Source organism: Cibotium barometz, chromosome 26 (genome assembly GCF_041138505.1).
Source record: "Cibotium barometz isolate CiBa-2024 chromosome 26, ASM4113850v1, whole genome shotgun sequence".
Classification (NCBI taxonomy): domain Eukaryota; kingdom Viridiplantae; phylum Streptophyta; class Polypodiopsida; order Cyatheales; family Cibotiaceae; genus Cibotium; species Cibotium barometz.
The window spans coordinates 24838438-24865978 of NC_141071.1; the positions used below are offsets into that span (position 1 = coordinate 24838438).

Consider the following 27541-nt stretch of genomic DNA (forward strand, 5'->3'; position numbering starts at 1 on the left):
AGGTTGTGGTGCTAACCCTAGTATAGTTCAAGGCGTCTAAGCACTGACGCCATTAGAGAATAACAGGGGTGTTTTTGAAAGGGGTACCAAGGAGGAAGGAGGGCAAGAGTCTATGGGTTTACCTAGCAGCCACGTGTTAGTCTCATCGTAATGTGCGCTCAATAAATGCCCACGTGTGTGTATAGAGGGTTATCAGTGTAATATTGAGAGGGGGGATCAAAGGCCGACGCAAGGGATACCAGAGGTAAGCATCATAATAAAAAATAAGAGTATATAGGTGTCTATTTATAAGCATACAAGGGTTTACACAGAAGGTGTGTTCCTAAAAATGACACCCATCACTTTACAAAAGTGAATGATCAAGACAATTCCCTTCTCTAACACATTTAAAAAATTGGTATATTCGATCAAATGGTAAGAAATTTGATTTGCTCAAGGGTTAACACCTGGTACCTGCATCCATCCACAAAACAGTGCATAGTTAGCACAGCTATGATGTGGGACTACAGGTATCACGTGTTACTGATGTCCAGGAGTTCTAATGTTAGTCTTACAATTTCTCAACTTGAGTAACAGTAAACTGATTGACAGACCATGTAAACCTATATAGAGCCATACCATACGATCTCATAAACCATGATCACAGATACATCAAGCATGCTAACAGTAACAACCTTTTTACCGTGAGTCCTCACAGGATTATGATCAAAACATACCTTCTCTTAAACAAAGTGACAGCAAGAGTAAACAGCAGATCATGTGAACATATAGGGCCATACCATCTGACCATGTTCACAAGCCAAATTATAGATAAACAAAGCATGCTAATGTCTATGCTAGTTTTTCACAATCATGGTAAAAAAAGTGTTACCGTTACCAAGATAGTCTTTAAACATCATGTTTCAAAACTGTGTTAAACATGCTCGTCAATTTTATGCAGCAAGTTTGACAATGCATAAGGTATGGTTTAGACTTCTGACACAGAAAGTGTACTCATAGTCATGCTAGCCATGATATGCTCATTAGGGAAACAAGGAGTATTATAACCATTGTAAAGGTAAACAAACACATCAAAACATAATTAAAAATTTCAGCGGTGATACATACTTTAGAATCTGGGTAATCAGGAATCAATTCAGCCCTCAATCTTGCACACGGGAACCATAGACATACAGATTAATATAGTCTGCAAATAAAAACACACCGTGCAGGGGAGCTGTCTCAGTAAGGAAAGAGACCATTGTTTATGCTTCATAAATCACAGAAGAGAAGAAGATATGCAGGTGCATATCAAGTTCTATCCCCACATTCATATATGAGCTTGCATGCAAGACCATCGAAGCCCATAGGCGCTTAATGATTTTTATCAATTACAGGGATTTTGTGATGTGGGCTTCCATTGCCCCAAGAACATGGCTAAGAGCAAAGACTAGAAACCAGATTTTCATAGAATGGTTTTTACCTATTTGGTGTCTGCTGCATGAGTTTTGTGAAGATACACGCTAAGAATTTTGAGCCTACACGATTTCTGAGCTAGCCATCATCGTTTGCATAGACATGCCAGTCCAGCCGATTAGAGAGTCCAAAAAGAGGATTCTTTTTTAATGTTTCAATGCCCTAAATCAAAGGCATGGTTGCTCGGAGTGAGGGGGGCTGGGAACCATTGTGCAGGGTGTATGCCATCACATAATCACAAGGGAATGCCTTAATCGAGAGAGATGTTTACAGCCACACGTGTAGAGCTGAAGCGCCCTCTTTGCTGAAAAGATAAATGTGTTGTGTATGTCCCTCCACCTACATGACTATCACTTCTTAAAAGGATGAGGCATCAAGCCCCACCTCTTCATGTGATGAACCTACTGCCTCATGAAAGAGATTCAAAAAAGATTTTTTTTCTCACCATAGACTGGGAAAACCAGTCTTGGATGCATCCTGATGAGTAAGTTCGGAGTAGAGACTAGGAGAGCCGAGAACATCCCACGAGAGGAGTGCATATGCAGAGTATGCACCATAGGGGAGGTAGAGAGGATGAAGCCCACTATATGTTCAGATGCCCAGCGTATTAAGTCAGCTATGACTACACCGCCTCCGAGTAGACACTCGGAGAGCCGAGAACATCCCACGATAGGTGTGGATATGCAGAGTATGCACCATAGGGGAGGTAGAGGACGGGGCCTAGTATATGTTCAGATGCCCAACGTATTATGAGGAGATTTCACTGCCTCTTCCGTGAGGGGTTTGGGTCACTGGCACAGGTGATGCAGTATAAAGACTAGAGATGTCTTGGGATGTACATGATAGAGCTCCGACGACAGGGACGGAGCATTGAGAGGACATGCTGAGAGCAGGCTTAGTTCCGTAGGTCGTACGGATCAGATCGTACGTACGATTCATACCGTACAGTACCGTACGTATCCGTACGATCAGGTACGCTTTTTCTCCGTTTCTGCCCGTTGGAAGTAGCCGTTTTTTCTGCCCGTTTTTTCTGACCGTTTTCTGCCCGTTTTTTTGGCTGTTTTCCTTTCATCTCTCCTGAGTCCTATAAAAGCCTCAAGGACCAAGCCTCTCCTCCATCTACTCCAAGCCTCTCCTCCACCACCCTCCATCTACTCCAAGCCTCTACTCCAAGCGGCAAGCCTCTCCTCCACCCTCCTCCACCCTCCTCCAAGCTCCTTCCATCCCACTTGAGCCTCTACTCCAAGTTCTCTTCCTCCAAGCACTTCCCATAGTTCATCTTCTCTACGCTCTCTCCTCTACTCCACGCTTTAGTCCTTCTCTTATCCATCATGCCTCGGGAGAAGCATGAGGCTTTTGATTTGCATTGCCTCAATGTGGAGAAGGACACCAAGAAGTCCAACTCCCATCATTGGACATGCCGATATTGCGGCAAGTCATACACCAGTGGTGCAAAAAGGCTTCTCCAGCACCTTTCAAAGATTGGGGGACAAGTTGCCCCATGCAAGGAGATTCCGCAAAGCATTGCCGATGACATTTCGTGGAAGATGAGCGACGGCTCAAATTCAAGTAGAGGAGCATCATCAACACACGCACCGACACCACCACTAGCACCACCATCGGCACATGATGAAGTGGCCACCGGCTCTTTCATTGGTGTATCCTCCACTGCCACTTCCACGGATTCACGGTCCGCCTCCGCACCGGGCAAAAGACAAAGGGTGGTGGAGCGTGAAGGGGTGCAACCCTCTCTCCACCAAGTCACGGGTAGTGTGAGAGGTTCGGTTGCATTCCTTAAGGAGCGGCAACGCCTTGCGGAGATAGAGATTGCTCGCACCATTATTGAATGCAATCTTGCCTTCAATGTACTCCAAAAGGAGCAATGGAAGAAGATGGTGACGGCGATTGCAAATGTGGGCCCAGGAGTCAGCATGGACAGAACCGAGCAGTTGGAGTTCATAGACCTCCGCCTTCGACATCGGTAGAGGGTGGCCTTCGCACATATGTGAGGCGGGGATCCTCGAGCTCCAATCCCCGCCTTCATGATGATATTCCATTGCCCCCTCATGATGATACCCCACTGCCTAGAGAGCCCTTGTTTGATGATGACGGCAACCTACTTAGCGAGAATGATCCCCAGAGTGTCTCGTCCACCTTCGAAGAGTCCTCTTCAGAGAACTCTCTTGATGGACACTCTAATAGTGATCATGTTGATGATCATGCAGATGTTGGTGATGATGTAGACTTTTGATATGTTATAGCTCTCTAGGCATTGGGCATCTATCTCCTTCTAGCCCATTGATGATGTATTGTAGTATGTAGTATCATGTATGTACGCATGTTGGCGGTCGCCCATGCCATGAGTTTTTGGCCTATCCTTTTGTAGCAATTTTGTACTCTAATGGCATGATGACATTATGTTCATGGTTCTACTATTTTGTAACTTCTTGTCTACAATTTTTAAGTTTAGGAAGTATTTTTTTTTAAAAACGTACTAATATCGTACCGTACCTCAAAAAATTTAAAGGTACCAATTAGTACCGTATTTTATCGTACCGTACCGTACCGTACCTTTCGTACTAACTAAGCCTGGCTGAGAGACAAGGCGAGCCCAAAGAAATCGCCAACTCTATGCATGCTTTTTATCTTGGTATGCGTGGAAATGGTGAGTCTCCTGCAAACTACCCTTAAAGTCGTCTTATGGAGGAGAAAAAGGCTTATGGAAGCAGGTATAGGCGTGGACCTTGGACATGGAGAGGGCTGTAATAGCTCTGTACAGAGTGTGTTAGAGAGAGAGAGAGCCACTGTTGTGTGCTAGACTGACCTATGAGGGACGTTAGGTGTGGGGTGGAACAGCCTAAGGAGGGCTGCCTTTCTACCAAAACAGTGGGAGGTGGGTGTCTGAAGGTTAGTTTGTCGTACCTTTTGTGGCAAAACAGGCTGATTATAGCATGTAAATGAGATGCTATTTTTAAGTTTTAGTATGTTTGTGACACAGGTTATAGTATGTTTGTGACATGCTAAATTTGACTTAAAGAATGCTTTTTTTTTTGTAGTGACCGCCCTTTGTGCACATGTTGTCCACACTCTAGTCAACCAGTTGGAAGCTTCTGGGCGCCTCTAAAGGCATGCTTTTGGTCATTTTTCTATTGGACATCTTTTCCCTGTTGGCCCATACCTGCTTGCCACCTTCTACATCACCATTATTGCTTATTGGAACCTCTCTACAGAAGCTTTTTCTGGACTGAAACAAGGCTGAACATGTAGACTCCATGACTATGTCTACACAGGTGCTTAGAACTTCCTCTTCCTCATCACCTGTTCCTCAACAACCTGGATCTCCCTTTATTTTTGTGAATACATTGTATTCAACAAGTGCGGGAGTTACAAAAATAATTCACAAGTTCCTGAAAAAATAATAATAATAATACTAATTCATAAGCAACTCATGGAGCCTACTTAAAGGTTATGAATAATGAGGTTCTTGTTTACTGCCATTTTTTGTGTATAAATCCACACTTTCAATTGGTAAATCTTATTTGCTTTTTATATTCCATGCTTAAATGAATGCTTTAATCTGTAAAGCTTCTTTTATATTATTTGTTATGAGGCTTTTAAGTGTTCACTTTATAACTTGTAAGTCTTGATCGAGTGTCGAGACTTGAGTTACCAGCAGTAACACATCTCTTATAGCCTTTATCCTAAGGGAGTGAGAAGATATAGTACCCGACATGACCCAGACATGACCGTCTTTTGCCACAATACACCCACAGGATGACCTAAGCTTGGTGACCTGAACAGCTAGGGGAGGCGAGCCAGTGGGCAAGCCTAGTCTCAAGTAGCTGAGGTCACATATTTGCTAAGGCTGGATTGTGGTGATTTTTGTTTGTGGTCATGTAGGTGGTGCTATTATCCATTCCAGAATTTATATGAATGGCAAGCTGGAAGGATAGGTCGGCACTCACCTTGAGGTTTGACCATAGTGTCCGGAAAGGGATTTAGTTGTATCGAGGCCCAACCTTTGGAGGGGACTGGCTGTCTCTCTTTTGATTGTACGCTTAACGGGGATTCTTACATGAGGTTTGTCCTGGTGGTATGGGATGCCAGGGCTTATTGCATGTACGATCTCTTGATACTTCTACATCTCTTGGCTGGGACATCCTATTCTTTTATGAATAGCTAGCCTCAATAAGTCTCACCTGTATTCGACATTGCGATAATGGATTTTCTTAGGTGTCTAGGGCATGGTATTCACCAAGGTGGAGTAATCCACTGAAGGCTCACAACTTGAAGACGTGGCGCTGATGGCGTATCGATGCATATGTGGCACTGCCACATGGCAGCATAGCAACGCCCGGAAACCTTACAGGCTTGGAATGATGTGTCTAGCTTTTGGAAAGCAAAAGATTAAAACCTTTTTAAATACTAAAAAGAGGAGCTTTTATTATTAAAAAGATGCTTTCTCAAGTGCTTTTGGGCAAGAACTATAAATTCAGCAATTCTCTAATTGTTGAGACGTGTAAAAAGATGAGAGCTCTCTAGCTCTAAGAACTTGTACTCAAGTCTCCTCCAAGGGGTTTTATCTAATATAACTCGGAGAGGGGAGGGGGTTCGGCCCAAGGCTATTCTAACCCCTAGTGTGGTGTCTTCTCTCTCTACTCTCTCTCTTGTTTATATAAGTTCAAATTTTCTCAAGGTTTTACCTGTGAATTTGTTGTTTTCTTGAAGATAAGCTAGGTACCCTTGCCACACTTCATCCTAGGCTCTTAGAAATGTGCCTAGAGGCACTGTCGCTCAAGTGAGCTCAAGGCTGCATATCCCCGTGTCACTCGGGCATGTGTTGCACGAACCATGGTGAAGTGTGAGCCACTAAAAGTGACTAGATAGACATGGGATAAGACAATCTCCACATGATCCCCTCTATATGTGAAGCTCAATCTAGATGTGAAGCGGCAGGAATAATGAAGACCATTACCTTGGTTTTACGAAGGATAACAACGAGATCCCGCTGAGGGAATAAATCATGTAAGGCATCCAAATGTCTCTGAAGCCCCTCGGCTGAATCTGAAAGGAGGACGATGTAATCTACAAAAAGTAGTAGAGGAATCAATATGCTTGCCAGTGTGGGAGCAGCCCCACCTAATCTGTCAATGAAGCTCAAGATCTCATCAATGTAGACACCAAAAAGAGTGGATGGGGCTAGAGGTGGCTGATGGGGGATATGATAGAGGGAGCCTGCATAGGAGTGCCATGTGTCCGGGCAGATGATGTGAGGGGTGTAAATGGGTCTACATCCAAGAGACCACCGTAGAGTTGATCTGCATGGATAAGATCACAATCATGTGTGAAATGGATTTGGGTGTGTACTGTGAGATGGGTGCTGCGTGTGGTGAGGTAGGTGGTGTGCACATGAGGGTGAAGGCAAGGTGGCTGTGAGTGGGTGGTGGGGCAGGTGGTGTTATCCAAAGGTGGCAAGGTCATCATCACATACAGACGTCCCAAATAGGGACACTAGGTCTATTGGACCACACATGTGAGGATGGCAGTCTAGAACTGCAACAAGAGTTTGTGGTCAAACATTGGGGGATTCAAGGAGACTTTCATAGGATGGGGCATCATCTTCTACATTTTAGGCGCATCAGAGCCAAGAGAGGGGACTACCACATGTATTGGGATATCAGTGCGAGTCAGCTTACCGGGGGGAGATCCAAATAGTAGGGGTGAGGGGATCAGGAGTAGCGGCTTAGCATAGTCAAGAGGGATAAGGAAGCACGCTACATGTGGGTTCAGTCAGATTAGTGTGGCAACATGCTATTTCATCCTGGACTCTTCACGATATGCCCCACATTGACGGAGGGAGTCTCCATACACAGCTCTCTCTGAGGATAACATTGGCGTCTTGGGACTAGGCAAGATCCTGCAGGCAGATCCTAGGAGAGAGGGTAAGTGCTAGGGCCCCGCTAGGGCTATGATCTAGAGAAGGTTCTGGAGTGTGATGTACCCATTGATGCAAAGGGTCATTCTCAGAAGAAAGGTGTGTTGGCCCCATCTTACTATGGAGGATAAATACACCCATAGGTGTGTGTCAGTAGATCATTTGGTTTTGTGGAACAAATGTGCTTCACTCATGGAGCCCTTCTCTTATCCCACCAAGGACTTGTTGCAAGTGGAGGCACCACCTCGATGGGTGGTAGCATAAGGAACTAGATTGGACAAGGCCAAGATCATGAACTTGCAAGAGGCTTGTTTCACCTTTCAAATGCATGATCAAACTGATGAATTAGCACGTGCGACAAGGCAAGAGATGGTGGACACTGGGGTTCATCAAAGGCCAAAGATGAGGTGTGGACAGAAGGTAGTTGTGGGAAGGGTTGTGAGCATGGAAATTCAAGATCGGATGGATTTGGCAAGCAATAAGTTTTGTGAGATTCTCAATGTCGATATTGTGAGGGCAAGGAGCATTAGGAGTTTGTTGTGTCTAGTCAAACATCTCGTCCGAAGGGGGTGCAATACAGTCACAATTTCTATTTTTCCTTCTTGTACATGTGAAGACTATCCTTGCAGAGAAGGCCATGTAGGGAGGTAAATGCCTTGCAAGCACATCTACTTTGTTTGTGTCATTACCTTGGCTCCTATAAGAAGGGTCGGATGAACATCCACCAAGAGTCACTTACAAAGAATGAGCTTTGAGAGGCATTCTTGAACTTGCTATGATATGCTGCAAAGAGTTTTTGGATGCGAATTGTTTGCCTTAGATATATACCTAGATGAATCCAGGAACATGCCCCAATTCACCTTTTAGGAACGTGCATGTTATATACTCATGGTAGTCAACCCACAAGACTATATAACTATCAACTCCATTATGCATAGTATGGACTAGATACTACGACATCCCCACTAACGTCATTAGTGCCAAATAGTGGGTGTAGAACTCTGTATCAAGATATGCTCACACACACACTCCACACACACACACATAAGAGCATATCTGCACACAAAGGCCGTCGTATTGAGTTTCTGTCAAACCTCCGGAGATGCAGGGCAGACTCAGCCATAATGAAGCCTAGCACTAAGGGAAGTAGCAAATAGAAAGAATTAGTACAACAAATAAGTAGTTGATAGGGCAAATGCACCGCTAAAGATAGAAAGAATAAGCACAATATCAACTAGCCGCAACTCCAACGAAAACTTCACAATGTGAAGTCTGCATGTCCGCTAATACGGCTGAATTATATACCTAGAGTTTGGCCTAGAGTTTAAAATTTAGACAGTCGGGTATCTTGGCGACAATGTGCATCACAATATGCGTGCCAGATATGGCGCAGACAGTTTTGGTGTTTTTGGTGCACGTTATTTGGTGTGTGCATATTTTGTAATGTGATTTTTATAAATTATGTGTAGGGTTGGGACAAAACTTCTCACTATTAAAAGCAGTTCCATTTGTATTTGAATGATCTTTTGTAACTTGTTTTGTGATTTATATGTTTGAGGGAGGGAAAATACAACCCTTGTGAGTCAAGCAGAATGTGTGGCATTTAAAAGGTCTCTTTAGTTTTATGTGCTTTATGTGGGCTATGCCTCTAATTGGGCAATTAGAGGTCTCTTTAAGTTTTATGGGTTTTATGTGGGTATTTACATGTAAATTATTGGGGGATGACCATTTTTTGAGCTAAAACCCACGAGCTTCTAAGGGTCTTGAGGATAGAAAGGTCCTTAATACAATGAAGTGTTAAATTCGAATAAAAATTTAGTATAAATTTAAAAGAAACACACATAATTCATTTAATAATGTGTGAACCAACGAAATATACATCTCAAAACCCCAGAACTCATGATGACATCACGAGGAGAATATTTGTAGTCAAGACATACAAAAATATAATTAGTACTACAAAAAGCATGACTTCTCTCATTACCAATGCAGTTTCAGATTGATAAGGTTTCATTGTAGAAGAACATTTTCTCATGCACTATCACATATTGTTTCATGGCAAACACAAGAGAGCATCATTCAACTTTGCTTAGCCATAGTAGCTTGGGGGATAAGTTTGTGGCTGTAGGAATAAAGCCCCAAGTACTTCAAGAAGATGTAGCACATGTGTTTGCATGGCATGTACCAATCCAAGCATGATATCCTATGATTCAAGTCCTTAAACATGCCTACATTTAGAACCTCACAATCAAGAAACCATTGTAGAATTAGTCTTGCCTACATATCTTTTGTAATGCTCCGTCATAAATTACCTTATAACCATATCTCTAAATTATGGTCGTTGTAGGACTCCTATGATGTTGTTGGTTTCTCCTCTCCTTGGCTTCCTAACTCTATCAATCACTTGGAGCCCATCCAACACAAAACCACCATCAATTAGGATTTGTAGCTCATGTGATCAAATGTGAGTGTCTCCTTAGTGACTAGCCAACATGAGAGAGCTTGTGTTTCCAGTGCTTATATTGCAACAGTTGGATTCCAAGTGTGATCAACAATATTCCCATAGAGCCATATTTTTTGGCTCCTTAAACCTATTGGTGTATTAATAGTTCCATAAAAACTTGGTGCTAGCACATCCTCGTGTCATGATCTACCTCTATTATCTATCTTCTTGCTACATTTACAACCTCCAAATAACCCTAGCAATGAGCTGCACTCCCTGAAGTGTGATGTATTGGCCATTTGGTTTGATGCATATATTGCACTTTTATTGTCTCAACTTCACTAGCTTTAACACCTTAGTGGCAGACACAAGAGGCCTACTTCCTTCTCCTTCACACATTTTTACTCTGACTCCTCGGATTCATCTTCATGGACTAGTGTGGTTAAGAATATGCGCCTTTTCTTCCATATTGTCTTAGTGTTTCCAATATCAACCTCCTCTTCACATGCCGCACCTACTTCATCGGCCACATCATTAATTTCTTTTGTTGGAGCTATAATTTCTTGTCCACATCTAGTCTGTGCCTCTCTATTTTTGTCTGTTGGGTCCATAACCAATGTGTCTCTCATTGATATAAGATGCTTGTTTTGCTCTTTGAAGTAATGATATAGTGAGGTTCGTAACACAAGCATCATAGAGTGATATCTACTTGACCCCATTGTTGGCAGGCCAATCAACTCCTGTGAATAGATTCACAAAGTTTATTACTTGAAATAAGGTAAAAATCATCACCATCCCAAACCTTTATGACACAAAACCGTGTATGTAGTGTCAGGTAATAACATTGAAAATCCTCACCTTAACTATTCACCTGCTCTCCCACATGCAACCATTACAATTAGTTACATCCTCAAGATCTTAACTATTCAAGGTGGCCGCACATTGGACACCGAGCCTTAAATAGGAGGGAATAAGGGCAAAAAGAAAAACTCTTTCAATTCATAGATTAAAGCTGAGATTTTGATTAAGAAAAGATCCAAAACTCAAAAAAATTTTGTGCATGAGGTATTTTAGAAGTCCACCGGGGTCACGTTCAAAATGTGTCTAGATAACGAGAACAAGTGGATGAAAGCACGCAACAACTGTCATAACTGAGTAAAAGAGGACACCAAGTGCAGCAAGCAGGTGTTGTGCATCTCTCTCTGCCCACACAATCTCATGTGGCACTGATGGCTTACTCCTAATCATGCACCAGATCATCGCCACTAGGGGCTTCTCCATTGGCTTCCACCCATCATATACGTCTTTTGTATCTGTCTCGGCCGGCTTTCTCCTTTGTCTCCTCTTGTGGTATAAGCTGGGACCACCATACAATAGTGCAAGTGTAACTAGAGTATCAAGTAGCCAAAGCTTCGTCCACACATGCAACATGAGGGTGTCCCTCCAAGAGCTGCTGACAAGGGGAACCAGAATTCATGACAAAATTACAAGAAAAGGGCCGCTACAAAATGGATTGCGTTGGGCAATTCTCTTGTGGAATGTATGTCAAGTGATGCAGTGCTCTGGCAAAAGCAAAACACATGCTTGAGGAGCTTCCTTCTAGGAATGATGTCTCTTGGAGCACACTAATAGCAAGATATGCACAACATAGCATTGAGTTAGTGTCTTGGACCGTCGATGAGGACGCCCCTTCCCTTCCCAATTGTGAAATATTAAGTCTTTGCTGAATAGCCTAAAAATCCCCTTTAGTGGGAAGGTTGGATTCATAGCTTTTTGCATCCTTGTACATCATGGATAATGTGTCGACAGCAGAATGGAACTCATTGTCCTTGACATTTGAATCCAATAAGAGATACTTATCCAAATCTGCATCCACAAAATCTTCATCTTCCTCAAGATTCTGTGCAATGATGACCGTTTTTAACGTGAGGACATACTCCAGATGTTGTTGGCCCTATCTATGTTTCAATCTTGAAAGCCTCTGCTACTATAGGATCTTGGCATTTTATATACTCCCCTGGGGGGGTTTCGCTAGAGAAACTCCTATGGGAAAATATATATTGCACTTATATTGCATGCCCCCGTTCGATGGTTCCAACAGCCTATAGAGAGCGTGGGGAGAGGAGACAATGGGAGAGGGCTAGGGGGAATGCATAGGGCGAGGAGAAGAGAGGGGGAGGGGGACAGGGGAGGCGGTGATGAGGGGGACAAGACAAAAAGGGAGGGGGGCAATGCCTAGTCACATGAGTTGGGAGACGGGAACAAGGACGGGGAAGGGTTTGGGGATGGGGAATGCCTGGAGGTAGGGAACGGGGACGGGGGGGTGGACCAGGGACGGGATGTGTCTGTGGGCATTCACCTCTTCCTACCAAGACCAACCTAAACCCTTTTCCCCAACACGGACTGCTGGTGCTCGTGAGGAAGAGGCCATTGAAGGCTACTGGCAGCTCAGATGGAGCTTTGGCACACTCAAGCCTAAAGAACTTGTGCAATGTGCACTATGTACATTCCAAAAGAGAGATGGAAGAGAGCAAGTGTGCACAACAAAGATGGAGGAGAGCAAAGATCAGTCAGCAAACTTCGCACATAAGCCTTTAGATAGGTTTTTTTTTTAACATTAAAACTTAAAACTTAAAACCTAAGAGGCAAAGCCTTCCAAAAATTTCTTCACGTCCCCTAATAGGGGACGGCCGTCCCCTTGTGAGGGACGGCACATGGGACGTCCCCCCTACAGAGGGACGCATCCCCGTGTGAAAGGGAGGCCGAGACGGCGTTCCCCCGTCCCTAAGGCCCGCGTCCCCTATTACTATGGGGCAATGGAGAGTCGAGAGACAGAGGGGATGGCGGTGGAGAGGGAAAGCTGCACAGGGAGGTCAAGAGAGCGAGCGAGCGAGAGAGAGAGAGAGAGAGAGAGAGAGAGAGAGAGAGGATGGCAGTGGAGAGGGAGGGCTGGACAGGGTGGTCAAAAGAGGGCTGGAGAGAGAAAGAAAGAGGAGGGCAAGAGAGAAGAGGCACAAGTTGGATAGGGAAGGGCATTGAAGGGCGGAGAGGAACAAAGCGCGACTGGGAGAGAGAGAGAGAGAGAGAGAGAGAGATATTAAGCGTCTACTAAGGCCTATGAGACCAAAGTGATACAATAATGTAGATGGCATATCTCATCATGGAATAAAAAGAGAGAGGGCATAAAAAGAGAGAGGGACAACGAGGATAGAGAGAGATAAAGGGGGGCTAAACCTTAGGAAAGAATTGGCTATTATAATAATGCCACGTCAGTGGCTCCTTCATATGCATGTAGGCCAAGAGCTTTTGCAGCCTATGAATATAATAAAAGGGCCACTGTTAACTAGTAAGAATCGTGACAAATTGGATGGGGAAAGTGGCTTTGAAGTAGTGTACGCATCACATTGTGCAAGCAGCGTAATCAGTTAAATGGAAGCTCATCAAGCATTTAAGTATCAACATGCACATGTGTGCGTGCGCACACACACTCAAAAGAAAAAGAAAGAAAAGAGCACATGGACATGGCTAAACAAGGTGGTTCCAAACGTAGTGAACGATACGTTTGGAAAACGTGTTGAAAAGATTCCAAACGTACTGAACGCTGCTATATACAAAATTTATAGTTTACTTATAAAATTTTGAAATATGAAGTTTGAAGATTCATCAATGAACATTAAAGCACTTACTAATACTATACAACCTTTAATTTCAATTTTGCACAACTTACAACTTACAAGTTACAAGTGACTATGGCAAATGCAAATATCAAATAAAATAATTAAACAATGAACATACATGAAAGTGAGATGGATGATGGATAAATCCGAAATCATAAGACTGTAGACATATGTCATACATGATACTACAGAGAATATGATCTCAATTCTGATTCCTAGAGGCTAGGCCCCTCAAACTTGGAGGCTGGGTCTGACAAACAAAGCAAAGTCTAGAGTAGTCACCAAAAAAAAACCAGTAACTATAAACTATAATAGGAGCTAGCTACTCATCTAAGCCAGATAATGACTGAAGAAATATCTCCATCCATCAACATGTTGCCATCTGAGTCATAGTCAGGCTCTCTGACCATCGGCACTATAGGAATGGCTTGAGCATGTGCGGAAGAGAGAGACTTAAGCGTGTCCGAGGAGGGGGGGTAGAAATGAAATGATATATTAATGTCTCTAAGAGGCCATAGTGGCCTATGAGACCAAAACTGAGAATACATCTAAAGCTGGTGTCTCATCAAAGAGAACAACTAAATGAGACTAAAAAGTAGAAATGAAATGAAATGAAATGATGTATTAACGTCTCTAAGAGGCCATAATGGCCTATGAGACCAAAACTGAGAGTACATCTGAAGTTGGTGTCTCATCAAAGAGAACAACTAAATGAGACTAAAAAGTACAATAAACTGATTGTCCTATAGTTATAAGAACATAACTGTAAGACTCCGAGATGATACTGACTAAAAAATACTGGGGAAAATACTGAAAAACGTATATCAGGTAGATCCATGTATGCTGATCAGTTTAAGTGTTGCCCTCTCCTTAGATCAAGTATCTCCGCCATGGGGCTGTCTAGAATGGGGAGGTCCTAAAAGCGAGGTAGGCGCCTCCGATGCCGTGCAATAATGGCTCTGATCTGGCGATGGTGAGGATGCCGTGGTCGGGATCCTGGTGGGCGTGGCCAACGAGCACGACATAAGATAACTGCTCTATCAGTGGTGACTCCCTGGGAGCGTGGTCGGTGCTCTGATGGCCCAATGGAGGAGGCATCAAGAGATGTGTGGGCTCGGTTGTTGGTGCTGGTGCCGAAGAAATCTGTCAGGGTCCTCTGTCTAGCTCTATCCACATAGAAAGCCTGTAATGCATCCAGGTGTCTCTGTAATCCCTCCGGAGAGTCTGAGATTAGAACAATATCATCTGCCAGTGAAAAACCAAGGTTATGGTATTTAACACCACACCGGCATGGGTGGCGAGATCAGAGTTTCAGTTCACTTTCTGAGGGGAGCTGGTAGAGTACGTTAGGTCATATGTCTACTTGGGAGTTACTTTCATAGCACCGCGTTTCTCCCTGAAGGAGGCAGCAGCAGCTAGATTAGCTCGAGGGCATGCAGCCTTGGGGGCACTTGAGAGGCAATGTGCACACATAAAGTTTCAGGAGCCATGCACCAAATTGTGGCTATTTGATATGCTTGTCACACCGACCCTCATGTACGGAGCTCCAATTTGGGGACCCAGTATACATCACAGATCTCAGAGAGAGACAGATGAGGGATGGAGGCAAATGGAGAGACCACTGATTATGATGATTGCCCGCATGATTCGAAGCAAATCATCAGTACCACATGAGATTGTTCGGGCTGAGCTGGGTGCCCCACCAATAGTAACCGAGGCCCTATTCCAGGCTATGGGAGCTCCCTCAGCGCAGAGGTACAGATCATGGTTTGACCTACATGGTTTGCGGATAGAGGCACTACCACCCTTTCAGTACAGTCTGGATTGTCCATTTTTGGATCTCACCCGCTCAGAGCAAAACCGCGTGATCAGGATGGATATCATCAGAGTGGACACAGAGAGGACATGGTCACCCCTATCGTGCTGGTCACCCTATCAAATAGTCCGCCTGGAGCTCGGACTCTACCTGTCAGACTCATACAAAGCATATATCCCCCACTGCATATCCTCGGGTACCTCAATGTCATGCAATCTGTGCATAGGCCTGGCACGTGGTACGGTATCGAAGGCTTTGCGGAAGTCCACAAAGCAACAGTATATCCTTCTCTTCTGTGCCCTGCCCTCTTCAATAAGTACGCGAAGTGTCAGTATGTGATCCAAGGTAGTAAATCCTCTCCTGAAGCCAGCCTGTCCATGTGCTCGATGACCATGCCTCTCTGCCCATCTGCTTAGCTCCCACTCCAATATAGAGCCATATAATTTGGCCAAGTAATGACCAATCATGATCGTCCTGTAGTTGCCTGGTACCATGGAGTCCCCACTCTTAAAGAGTGGTACAATGATATGCTCTGTCCAGCTTGTCGGGAAAACCCTCACAAATGGCACGATTAAATACATGTACGATGAGCGGAGCCAAAGTGTCTCGTGCATATGAGAAGTGCTCTCCAACTAGCCCATCATGATCCTGTGCCTTTCCATTCTGTAACGTGTCTATCGCATCTAGCACCATCCGCATAGTAAAAAAGGTGCTGCTAGCCGGTCTAGCTCCCAGTGGAGGGGGGGTGGGGGGCTGTCCTGGTGCATCATATAGCTCTCTAGCATAAGTATGCCATGCCTCAGGTGCAGTAATCGGAGTACCGGGCTGTCTCTTTTGAAACATCTTCCATGCCCTCTTGCTGTCCTTCCCCAGGAAGAGTTGGTAGATCTCCTCCTCTAGCTTAGCCAGATAGGCTCGTTTCTTCCGCGCGCGCGCGCGCGCGCACACACACAGAGAAAGAAAGAAAGAAAGATTTTATTAACGTCTTCCAAAAGACCGAACTTGGCCTATGAGACAAATCGGTGTACCTGTATGGGGTATCCTCTGTCATCCCAACAAAATGAAAAAGTACTGAACTAAAAAAGCTGAATCTGGGTGTGCAATAAGTACAATGAGTGGTGAAGGGGATGGAGCTCTACTACTAGGAGAATGCAAAGCTATATGCATGGAGTATACAATCATGATATGCAACCTAGCTAGCTCCATCCTGTACCATACTGGGGGTATAAAATGGTATACATCAATGAAGGGGGTGTCCACAGCTCCCTGAAGAGCATGCCTGGGTGTGCTCTGAAGCGAGCCAGTCGCTCCGCACCCTCTCTGTGAAACTGAGCTCTGATCTCTGTCATCTCTCTCTGGTATAGGCGTGGTGTCCGAAAGCCAGGTGTCCTCTGTCTCCTGCGGGCTCTGAGTGTCTCTGCTCTCTGGAGAGTAATTCCCTGCCGTGTAGGGACTGGGAGTGGGATGGATCTCTGAAAAAATGTAGTAATTTGTGTCTGTCGTCCCCCCTCTGGAGCTGTCTGAGCCTGTAATGATGTCTCTCTGTGGCGCTGTATGTCTAGAATGAATCTCCCCAGTATGCGCTGGTCTGCTCCCTCAAAGATCTGGCGTAGGGAATGTGGCTCTCTGAATAAAATGGGATATCTCTCTCTGATGGCTGTATATGCTCTGCATCTGCATACATAATGCTCCTCACTCTCCACCTCCTCTCTGCACAATCTGCATACCCTCTCCTCTCGGGGGATCCGTGCTGCTCTGCCAATCTCAATCTCCAATCGGTGTGATGAAACTCTAAGCTGACCAATAGCCACTCGGGAGCCGTGTGGCAAAAAGCCCTCCATGTATCTAGGTCTCTCTATAAATCCATCATCAGTGATACTCATGAAGTGATCTCTGTAGTAGAGCATCTCCGGTGGAAGAGGCTGTGTAGGCGATATCCATGTCTCTCGTGTATAGAGCTGCCATAGATCCTGTCTCAATACTCTGTTCCTCTCACTATGAGAGAGACGGATATGTGGTGCATCCCTGTCATACTGGAATGGTGGTAGATGATCCATGTCTAGGCCATGCTGTGAGAACCAATGTGTGACCTGTGCATACCATGATCCTCTGTCTCCTGCCTCAGCCAGCTATCTAGATGCCTCAAAAGCTCTGTATGACAATCTGTCCTGTGGCATCTCTCTGAATCTGTCTAGTAGGCATATAGTCTGGAATATGGCCTCTACCATCATAGGAGGCGCAGCAAACTCTGCTCGGATAATGTCATGAGGTACTGACGGTTTGCTGCGTATCATGCGTGCCATCATGAGGGCCTCTGGTCTCTCTATCTGTGTCCACCAATGGGTAGCAAGGCCTGGCGCCCATACCGCTGCTCCATACATCAATGCAGGTGTGACTAATGTGTCAAATAGCCACCCCTTCGTCCGAGGCTCCTGAAAATGCGCCTGGTGGCACTGTCTCTCTAGCATAGCCAATGCTGCATATCCCCGTGTCAATCTAGCTCTGGCTGCTGAACCCATCTCGAAGCGGGTGGCTGCTGCAGAGAAGGTAACCCCTAGGTACACATATGATGTCACCACCTCCACCTGGCGTCCTGCGAGAGTGAATGTCAGCTGACTCCTACCCTGTCTCGATGTATGAAAGACCATAACCTTGGTTTTCCCAAGGTTCACAGTAAGACTCCTCTGTGTGCAGAAATCATGGAGTGCATGTAGATGCTGCTATAGACCACCTGGAGACTCAGACACTAATACAATATCATCAGCATAAAGCATAATATGTACTGAGGTACCTGCTAAATCAACCCCATCTCCGCCTCTCCGTGTAATGAAGTCAGCCACCTCATCAATGTATAGCCCAAATAGCGTGGGGGAAAGTGGGCATCCTTGCTTCACACCAATGGTGCTAGCAATAGTCTCGGACATACCTCCCGGACATCTGACTCGCCCAAAAACCTGCTCATATAATGCATAGATGCCCCATGTCATATCTGCTGGTATGCCAAAAGACTGCAGGCGCTGAAAGAGCCTCTCGCATGGTACTGTGTCAAATGCCTTGCGGAAATCCACAAAGCAGCAATAGAGCTTTCTCTTCCTCACTCTGGCCTGATCAATCATACATCTCAAAGTGAATACATGGTCAGTGGTAGAGAAAGCTCGCCTGCCTGCCCTGATGAGCGTAAACCTGCTCGCTCAGCATATAAGCTAAGCTCTTGCTCCAACACTGCACCATAGAGTTTGGCCAGCACGTGGCCAACCATAACCGTCCTGTAGTTGCTCGGATCGAGCATATCCCCTGTTTTGTGAATCGGCACAATGGTGTGCATCGTCCACTCCGTAGGCAAACCCTCTGCTAGTGCCCTGTTAAACAGGTGTGCAAGAAAAGGAGCCAAAGAATCTACTGCATATATGAGATGCTCACCCTGCAGGCCCGTATGGTCGGCGGCCCGTCCATGCTGTAGGCGGCGGATAGCTTCCTGTACCATCGAGTGGGTAAAGAAGCTAGCTGTGGTAGGTCGAGGCTCCTGTGGCTGAGGTAAAGGTGGCTGCTGTGGGGCGTGATATAGGCCCTCTGCATATGTGTGCCATGTCTGTGGGTCTGCAATAGGTGTCGGTGTCCGGGGCTCTCTGAAGTGCCGCCATGAGACAGGGCTATCTCTACTCATGAAGAAATGAAAGATCTCTAGCTCCTGTATCTCTGCAAAGGCCCGCCTTTTGCGGCGACTAAGTCTCCTCATCTCTCTCCTCGACTCCTGCTCTATGATGGCTCCCAAGGCTCTCTGTATGCGTAGCCATGAGTATAGGGCTCTGCACTCGTCATCATACCATCTGTTCTGGGGCATAGTCCCAGATCTCGCGGGCTCTCCTGAGTGTACACGATGTGGGAAGCTCTGTAATGCAACCGTGTGTAGGAGTGATGCCAGCTGGGCTGTAATGGTATCCATAGGTGCCAGGGGATCCATGAGTAGGAGCCCATCCTCTACTCTGCCAGTGTATATGTCTGCCATGTCATGTGTGAAGTAGATGGTAGTGTGTGGCGTCCGTATGTGGGAATGCTTTGTGCAACGCCGTGCTCTCACAAAAGGACAACAGGTGCTTAAAGCTTGAGATGCTTTCTCTTACACTACACAGGATATTCATATGAACTCTGGTGCCTTCTAAAAGCATGGGTCAACAAATGCATGATGGGATTATCAGCCAGTTTCTGCTTGGAAAAGAATCTAATATTGTGCTTTGGTGGATATGTATGCCAAGTGCGGTGCCGTTGGAGTGCTCTTCTGGAAGCACACAGAGTGCTTTGGGAGCTTTTCTTTAGTGGTTATGTATGCCAAGAGCAGTGCTCTTGAAAAGGTACGAATTCTTGGCAGTGCTTTGTGCATATGTATGCTATATGGAGTGCTCTTGCGCAAAGAGTGCTTACATAGTATTACACTGGTGGTTATGTACGCCAAGCTAGTTGCTCTTGATGGGAAAAGATATTATGATTGGTAATGCTTTGGTGATGTATGGTATATGCAGTGCTCTTGCAGAAGCACAGAGTGCTTGCAGAGTTTTGCATTGGTGGTTATGTACGCCAAGTGCAGTGCTCTTGCTAGGAAAAGATATTATGCTTGGTAGTCCTTTCCTGGACATGTATGCTATATGGATTGTTCTTGCATAAGCTCACAAAGTGCTTGCCAAGCTTTGTTTTGGTGGTTATACATGCCAAGTGTGGTGCTCTAGAAAAACCACAACAAGTGCTTTAGGACCTTCCAGTTCAACTTGTTGTCTCTCTAAATGCAATAATCGCAGGACATGGACAATAGTGCCAAGGTGAGCAAGCACTGATCTGTTTCAAAAAGATGCAGCATGAGGGACTCTCTTAAGGAGCTTCCTATTTGGAGGGTTGTCTCTTGTGGTGCCTTTTACGGCCAAGTCTAGCCAGCAATGACCTGTTTTGATTGGATTTCTACTTCCCAAATGCGGTGACCTCTTCTTGGATTTTGAAAGCATGTGGCAGCATAGAAGCATTAATCAAGGGAAAATACATTCATGATGAAATTGGGTTGCTAGGAAGTAATGTTGTACTTCAGAATGCTTTGATGAATATGTATGCCAAGTCCAGGGTTGTGCACAAGTGCGTGTTTGAGATGTTATCTTGGGATGCACTTATTGTAGGATATACACAACGAGGCCAAAGTGACCAAGCAATGAATTGTTTTGAATGAATGCAATGTGAGGATCTCTCTCCACATGTACTGACAATACTATGATTTTTGAAGGCCTGTGGCAACATAGGATGCTGGCAAGATGGAAAAAATTCAAGAGAGATTGCTAGAGAGGGACGGTCCAAAAAACATAGTGTGTTTGGGAAGCTATGGTGGATGTGTATCGGAAGTCGGGTGCAATCACGAAAGCAAAATGAGTACTGCTTGACAAGGTTCTTGTTTAAAGTGTAGTCTCTTGGGCTACATTAAACGCCGAATATGCTAAACAGGGCCAAGCTTAGTAAGGAGTGCAATGTTTTAAACAAATGCTGCCTGGGGGAATTTCTTCAGGTGTAGTGACCTTTTATTGCATCTTAAAATTTTCTGATAGCATAAGAGCAGCCAACAAGAGGGAACAAATTTGTGATATACGCGAGCTGTCAAAAAGTAATGTGCTTGAAAATTTCCACTGGTATGTATGCAAAGTGCATTGCTCTCACAAAAGCACATTGAGTGCTTGAGGAGTTTCCTGTTTGGAGCATTGTCTCTTGTTATCCTCGAATTACAAAAGGATACAGTCAACAGGGCCAAGCTAAGCAAGCTCTAAACTATTTTGAACAAAAGTGACGTGAGGGTCTCTCTCTTGTGGTGGTGACCTCTTATTGCATCTCGAAAGACAAATGATGCGCTTTGATAAAGTATCCCTTAAGGCTCACTCGAGGAATATTATTACGTTCATCGGCAAAATCCACCAAGTACCCCCTTCGGATGGATTTCTACATGCTGCAGTGGCTGGTTTTGGCTAACTAAATCTAGACTCTCACAGGATGAGGAACATACAGTGCATGGGCGGTATTTGATAGACATGGGGACTGCACATGGATTGGCCATCCTAAATGGCCTACAGAGATTCCCGACATCGGGCGGTTTCACTAGCTTTCCACATCGGCATGGTGCTAGTACATTGGACTATGTTATGGCTCAGCCCAGTCTCATTCCCTCTTTTCAGGATTTTATGGTAGGCACTAGGGCGGTTGGAATAGCAGTGGATCATGCTATCTTGTCCTTCACTCTCACATTTCAGTTCAGCACCGTTCCATTGGGACAGGTCTCCACACACACTCGTTATACCTTTACGACGGAGACTGACACCGTGTACACGGAAGAGATATACAGACGCTTATGTGCCGAGGAGCCGGGACTGCCATTAGATGAGCTCACTCAGATATTGATAGATACGCTTCATGCTGCAGCATCAGAGGCATATCGCCATAGTCAGCCTACACGGAGACGATCTGGGAACATGCCCCAGAATAGTTGGTATGATGAGGAGTGCAGAGAGATGAGGATCAGATTACAGAGACAGGTGCTCATGGGTGTTACCACTCACAAACAATCACGGATTACCTTCCGGCACCTAGTGCGACGGAAGAAGAGGGCTTATCTTGCTCAGTTAGAGAGGGATTTGTATCAGTTATTTATGAGTCAGGACTCAGGCGAGGCATGGAGACTATTCCATGAGCATTCACCATCACCAGCCATTACCTCCACAGAGATTTGGGGTGAGAATGCAGCATCCCTGTACACAGCACCAGGACAGCCGCCCCTGCCAGACCCATCGGAGCCATGCCCAGAGACATGTGCTTTCTTTACTGCTGAGATGGTAAGGAAAGCTATTGACAGGATGAGGACTAGGAGAGCATATGATCATGATGGTTTGGTAGGAGAGCACTTTATTCATGCCAGCGATATGCTTGCAGAGCTTATTGCTATGATGTTTAACCGAGCCATGTGTGAGGGTTTTCCTGAGACTTGTAATATGTCCACGATTGTGCCTATCTTCAAGTCAGGGGATCCCATGCTTCCTGGGAATTATCGTACCATCATGATTGGTCACACATTGGCTAGATTATATGCATCTATTCTTGAGCAGGAGTTGAGTAGATGGGCAGAGAGAGAGGGCATACGTGCATCAGGGCAGGCAGGGTTCAGGAGAGGTTTCTCCACTCTTGACCATATCTTGACACTCAGAGCTATTATTGAGGAGGGCAGATTATATGGCAGGAGGATTTATTGTTGCTTTGTGGATTTCCGCAAAGCTTTTGACACAGTACCGAGAGCCAGACTGATGCGCAGACTACAGGAGATGGGAGTGCCCACAGAGCTGATTTGGGGAATCATGGCCTTATACAGGACAGTTGTGGGGCACGTATGTACTACTCAGGGTATATCTGAGATGGTTCACTCCACTATTGGGGTGAAACAGGGCTGCCCCCTTTCTCCCACCTTATTTGGGATGTATGTGGATGAGGTTTCGGACTATGTAGAGCAGGAGGGTGACAGAGGAGCACAGCTAGCAGGGACATGGATTCCGCTGTTATTGTATGCTGATGATATTGTGCTGATCTCAGATTCTCCAGAGGGGATGCAGCGTCATTTGGATGCATTGCACACGTTTGCACAGGACAGTGGATTGTCTGTTAACCTTGGTAAAACCAAGGTGATGGTGTTTAACACCACAGCACACTGGCTTAGGAGGTCAGTACCCACCTTTACATATGGTCAGGAGACAGTGGAGTATACAGATGCATATACTTACCTTGGTGTGGTTTTTATTGGCCCACTATTTTCCTTGAGGAGAGCAGCGGAGACCAGATTGACCAGAGCTTATGCAGCATTGGGGAGACTAGAGAGGATGTGTTCGCAGGTTCAGTTTCAGGAACCTCGAACAAAGCTCTGGCTCTTTGACACTTTGGTCACTTCAGCCATGCTGTATGGAGTGGAGATATGGGGACCCTCAGTGCATCACTGCAGCCGAGCGGGTAGCACTGATAGATGGAGACGTATGGAGAGGCCCTTGGTTTCTATGATTTCCCGGATGATTAGGGCCAAGGCCTCCGTACCACATGATATTATTCATGCAGAGATGGCTGCCCCCCCATTGGTAGTAGAGGCACTCACTCGATCAGTCTCCTTTATACATAGCACTTGGGCTCTCCCTAGAGACAAATATGCTTGCTTAGCCCTGGAGTCTTCACAACAGTTGGCATCACAAGGAGACGGATCATGTTGGTATGCACAGATGACAGCTTGGTTCCAAGCTGCATGGCTTTAGTATGGACAGGTTACCTCCAGGCTACCTCCATTTCAGTACTCCCTGGATGCACCCTCCCTCTCTCTCACACGGGCACAGATTACCAGACTTATCAGGCAGGACTTGACTGAGCTGGACACTAGGAAGACATGGATACAGCCGACACGAGCTTGGTACGAAGATGGCTTTCTATAGAGATCATCTTCTCCAGCTCACGGAGGATGGGTTTGTGATTAGACCCAGCTACATGGATACTCATCTTTCTCATGGGGTACGGTGTGCTATTGGTCAGATGCGCACATCCTCACACCAGCTAGAGATTGAGACTGGCAGATTCAGAGGAGTACCAGGCTGAGGCCAGGATTTGTCAGCTATGCCAGATGGAGCCAGAGACACAGTTACATTACATATGTCACTGTCCAGTATATTATGAGATACGAGGCTGTTTTCACTGCCTGTTTAGAGAGGGTTTCGGACCACTTTCTAGAGTCATGAGATACCATGATCAGAGATGCCTCGGATTATACTTGCTGGAGCTGCGTAGACATAGAGAGGGTCTCTTGAGAGGGAGGGGATCAGAGAGGAAGAGACACCTACAGAGGCAGATTACAGACTTCTTTCGACCAGTAATTGAGCAGTCAGGCCAGCAGGCATTGCAGCTAGCCCTAGAGTATAGCTGCACCAGAGGTACACTGATTGATCGGGCTATACAGCTGGGGCGGTCCAAGCGCCCCAAGATGAGAGGCCCATCTTGACACCGGCGGAGACTACAACAGAGGATCAGGACCATACTAGCACGGCATGGGAGATGTCCAGTCAGAGTACTCACCATGGAGGACATTGAGGATATCCGCCATCGACCGATGAGGGACATCTTTGGATAGTGATGTGTATGATGCTTACCTTTGTTGCTGGAGTTTTCCTCCCAGATGTTATCCATTAGGAGCTCCTAGTACCATACTTTTCCTCATAGTTGTTTCAGTTTCAGTTAGTTGTTTAGTTGTTTTTAGCTTTTCTTACACAGACGTTGTATCAGATCCACCAATTGTTGTAACCTTTTTGGTCTCATAGGTCATTTTGGCCTTCTAAAGACGTTAATATATCATTTCATTTTCTCTCTCTCTCTCTCCGTCCTTGGCACAGGTGGCACACGGACGTGAGGCGATGGTGACAGTTGATAAGGCCTGTAGAGCAGGCAAGTGGGCTATCTACAGAGATGGTAGGGTCATTATCACTGAGCGCAATCCCAAATAGAGACACGCGGTCTTTGAGACCAAACACCTAAGGTTAGCAATATGGAACTGCAGTTGCACCCTATGGTCGAATCCAGGAGTTTTGAGTGAGATTCTGGCAGGTAGGAATGCCATTTTCTACACAGAGACTCATCAGAGCCCTACGTAGCCGGGTATGAGTGGGAGTCAGCTTTCTGAGGCGAGACCCGCATATCAGGAGGAGTACGTGGCTCAGGAGGGATATCTGTCCTTTTTAGATCCCATCTCTGATAGATTCTCAGCATCGTCCAAAAGGATGAGGATGCACGGTATCTTTGGATCTGGCTACAACTTAGCGGTGACAGTGTCATCCACATTGCTATGTGTTATTTTGCACCGTGCCACTCCTCTTATGCCACGCATCATGGCATGTCACCATACTTACCATTATATGGAGATATTATGGAGTTCTCACAGCTGGGGGAAGTCCACCTGCTCAGGGACTTCAACGCCAAGACAGGAAGTCAATAGGTCCCACTACTCGATTTGGACGACCGTATCAAACTACAAGAGCTAGACATCAAAGACACGGGTCTACAGAAATCGTCACAGGATCGTGAGGATGTCACAGTATATGCAAGATATTTCTTAGAGCTCGGAGCTGCACATGGTCTTGTTATCTATAACAGCATGAACCGATGGACCTCCTCCGACACCCTCACCTCCTTCCCTCACTCAAGAGGTACTAGCACCGTGGACTACCTTATGGGATCTCCGGCTTTGGCACACCTTCTCCCGAACTATTCCATCCCGCCATCCCCCTTTGAAGCTAACCATGCATACCTCTCTTTCAGTTTCACCTACACACTACCCATCCCTCCGCCACCACCCCCCATCTCACATTACACCCAGGTCCAATTTGATCACGAGGTTGACCTTGTTTACTCCAACCACATCTACCACCAACTCCAGGATGTGGAACTTATTGTCCCCCTACCCACCCTCACATCACAACTCACCACCATACTCCACACATGCACCACCACTTCTTTCATTTACACGCAACAGTTTTCCGCCAAGCCACCTTGCGAGGTTCCATGCTCGAGAACTTTTGGTATGATGACAAATGCCAAGCCACATGCTCCCGTCTTAAGCATGAGGTACGGATTGGGAAAATCATAAAGCACCAAGCACAACGGATTTCCCAATGGCTCACCCAATGCAAGAAACAAGAGTTCTACACTCGGAAAGAGGAAGCATTATACCAACTTTTTTCTTAGGACCAAACTGTAGCGAGGCTTGGAGAAGACTTTGAGAACATCAACACCCCCCCAACCCCACCCCCCCAACCTATGGAGGGAGCCACCTTGGGCCTCCTTGTGAGAGAGACCATTGCAGAGTTGCATGCTTCTCCTTCCATCGACAACGACAAACGCGAAGATATTTTGCCCATGGTGGAGAAGAGGTTGAAATGGATGCGAAGACCTATCCATGGTCTAGCCTCCTTATTGCATCCGGCCTACAAATCATCGGCCCTCTTCAATAATGTGGAGTTGCTTCAAGACCACGATGCTTTCTTGCCAAAGGTGCATCATGGGAAGTTCTTGGAGGAACTCATTAGCTAAAACGACCAAAGGGGAAGAGCCGCATTTGCATCTCCCACTTGCTAGAAGAGGGAATCAATGGTGAGAACCCTCTTTTTGTGGGAGACATTTGGGTATGTACATAGCCGCTTGCAAAAGGTGGCTTTGAGGCTCTTAGCACAGGATTGGTCTTTAGGTGCATGTGAGAGAAACTGAAGTTCCCACTCACTTATATACAACCTCTCATTATCCTCATTATTTCTGCTAGAGGATGCATAGTTGTTTTGCTGCACTTTTCCATTTTGCATGTCACTCTGCTTCTTATAGAAATCTGCCTGCACATGCCCAGGCTTACCACATTAAAAATAGCCTCGTGTAATTACCATGACCTTGTTGACTCCCCCTGCATCTAAACTGGCCTCTTCCACCTGTGTGATGTTGCGAATCTTGGGATTGTTGCTGCTGCTGACCATAATTCTGATTACCTATTCGGCCACCACCTTGGCCACGTCCACAACCTCTACCTCGTCCTCTAGCTGCACTTGTGTAGAAGGTCTGCTGCTCTGAACTATTTCTATTTTTTGAAGATTGTTGATCTTCACCCAAGTTCTTCTCTTTAATGATCAGCATTGACACTAAATTGCTGAAGCTCCCGCCCCCCTCCCTGCTCGCGCTACCTGCACTCCTGCGCCCCCCGCCTGCCTGCCTGCTCTTTCCTCGCGCCCCCCCTCATTCCTTGCGCCTCCCCTTGTCCCCCCCGCCTGCCTTCGCTTCTGCGCCCCCCTCCCTCGCTGCACTGCCCGCCGCCCCTCCTCCCCCCCCCCCCCCCCCCCCCCCCCGCCTGCCTTCGCTGCTGCACCCCCTCCCCCGCTACATTGCCCGCCACCCCTCCTCGCCTTCGCGCCCCCCCCCCCCCCCTTCTTTCGCGCCCATCTTCACTCTGCAGCGCCCCGCCCCCCCCCCTCCGCCAGACCCCACACTTACTCTTGCAATGTATCCCCCGTCCCCTCCCACCACCTCGCTTCCACCTTCGCCTCCTCTCGTCCCCGCTCCGGTTTTGGCAGCGGCTCCCTCTCCACCCCCCTCGCCCCCCCTCCTCCCCCCCGCCCGCCTCACCTTCCCGGGAGGCCCTAGCAGTCCCC

General features: G+C 46.2%; 1 protein-coding gene across 4 annotated transcripts in view; it reads right to left on the reverse strand.

Annotated features, from left to right (window-relative positions):
• Positions 1-236: 236 nt before the first annotated feature.
• LOC147623806 (structural maintenance of chromosomes protein 6B-like) overlaps positions 237-27541 on the reverse strand; it is a 184794-nt gene continuing 157489 nt past the window's right edge. For 3 of the 4 annotated variants that reach the window (XM_086820431.1, XM_086820430.1, XM_086820427.1), the window contains one exon: positions 237-453. The gene's annotated coding sequence lies outside the window, so the exon portion shown is untranslated. Of the gene's footprint in view, positions 454-1107; positions 1187-27541 lie in introns of all 4 variants that reach the window. The other variant, XM_086820428.1, reaches the window with a different exon arrangement.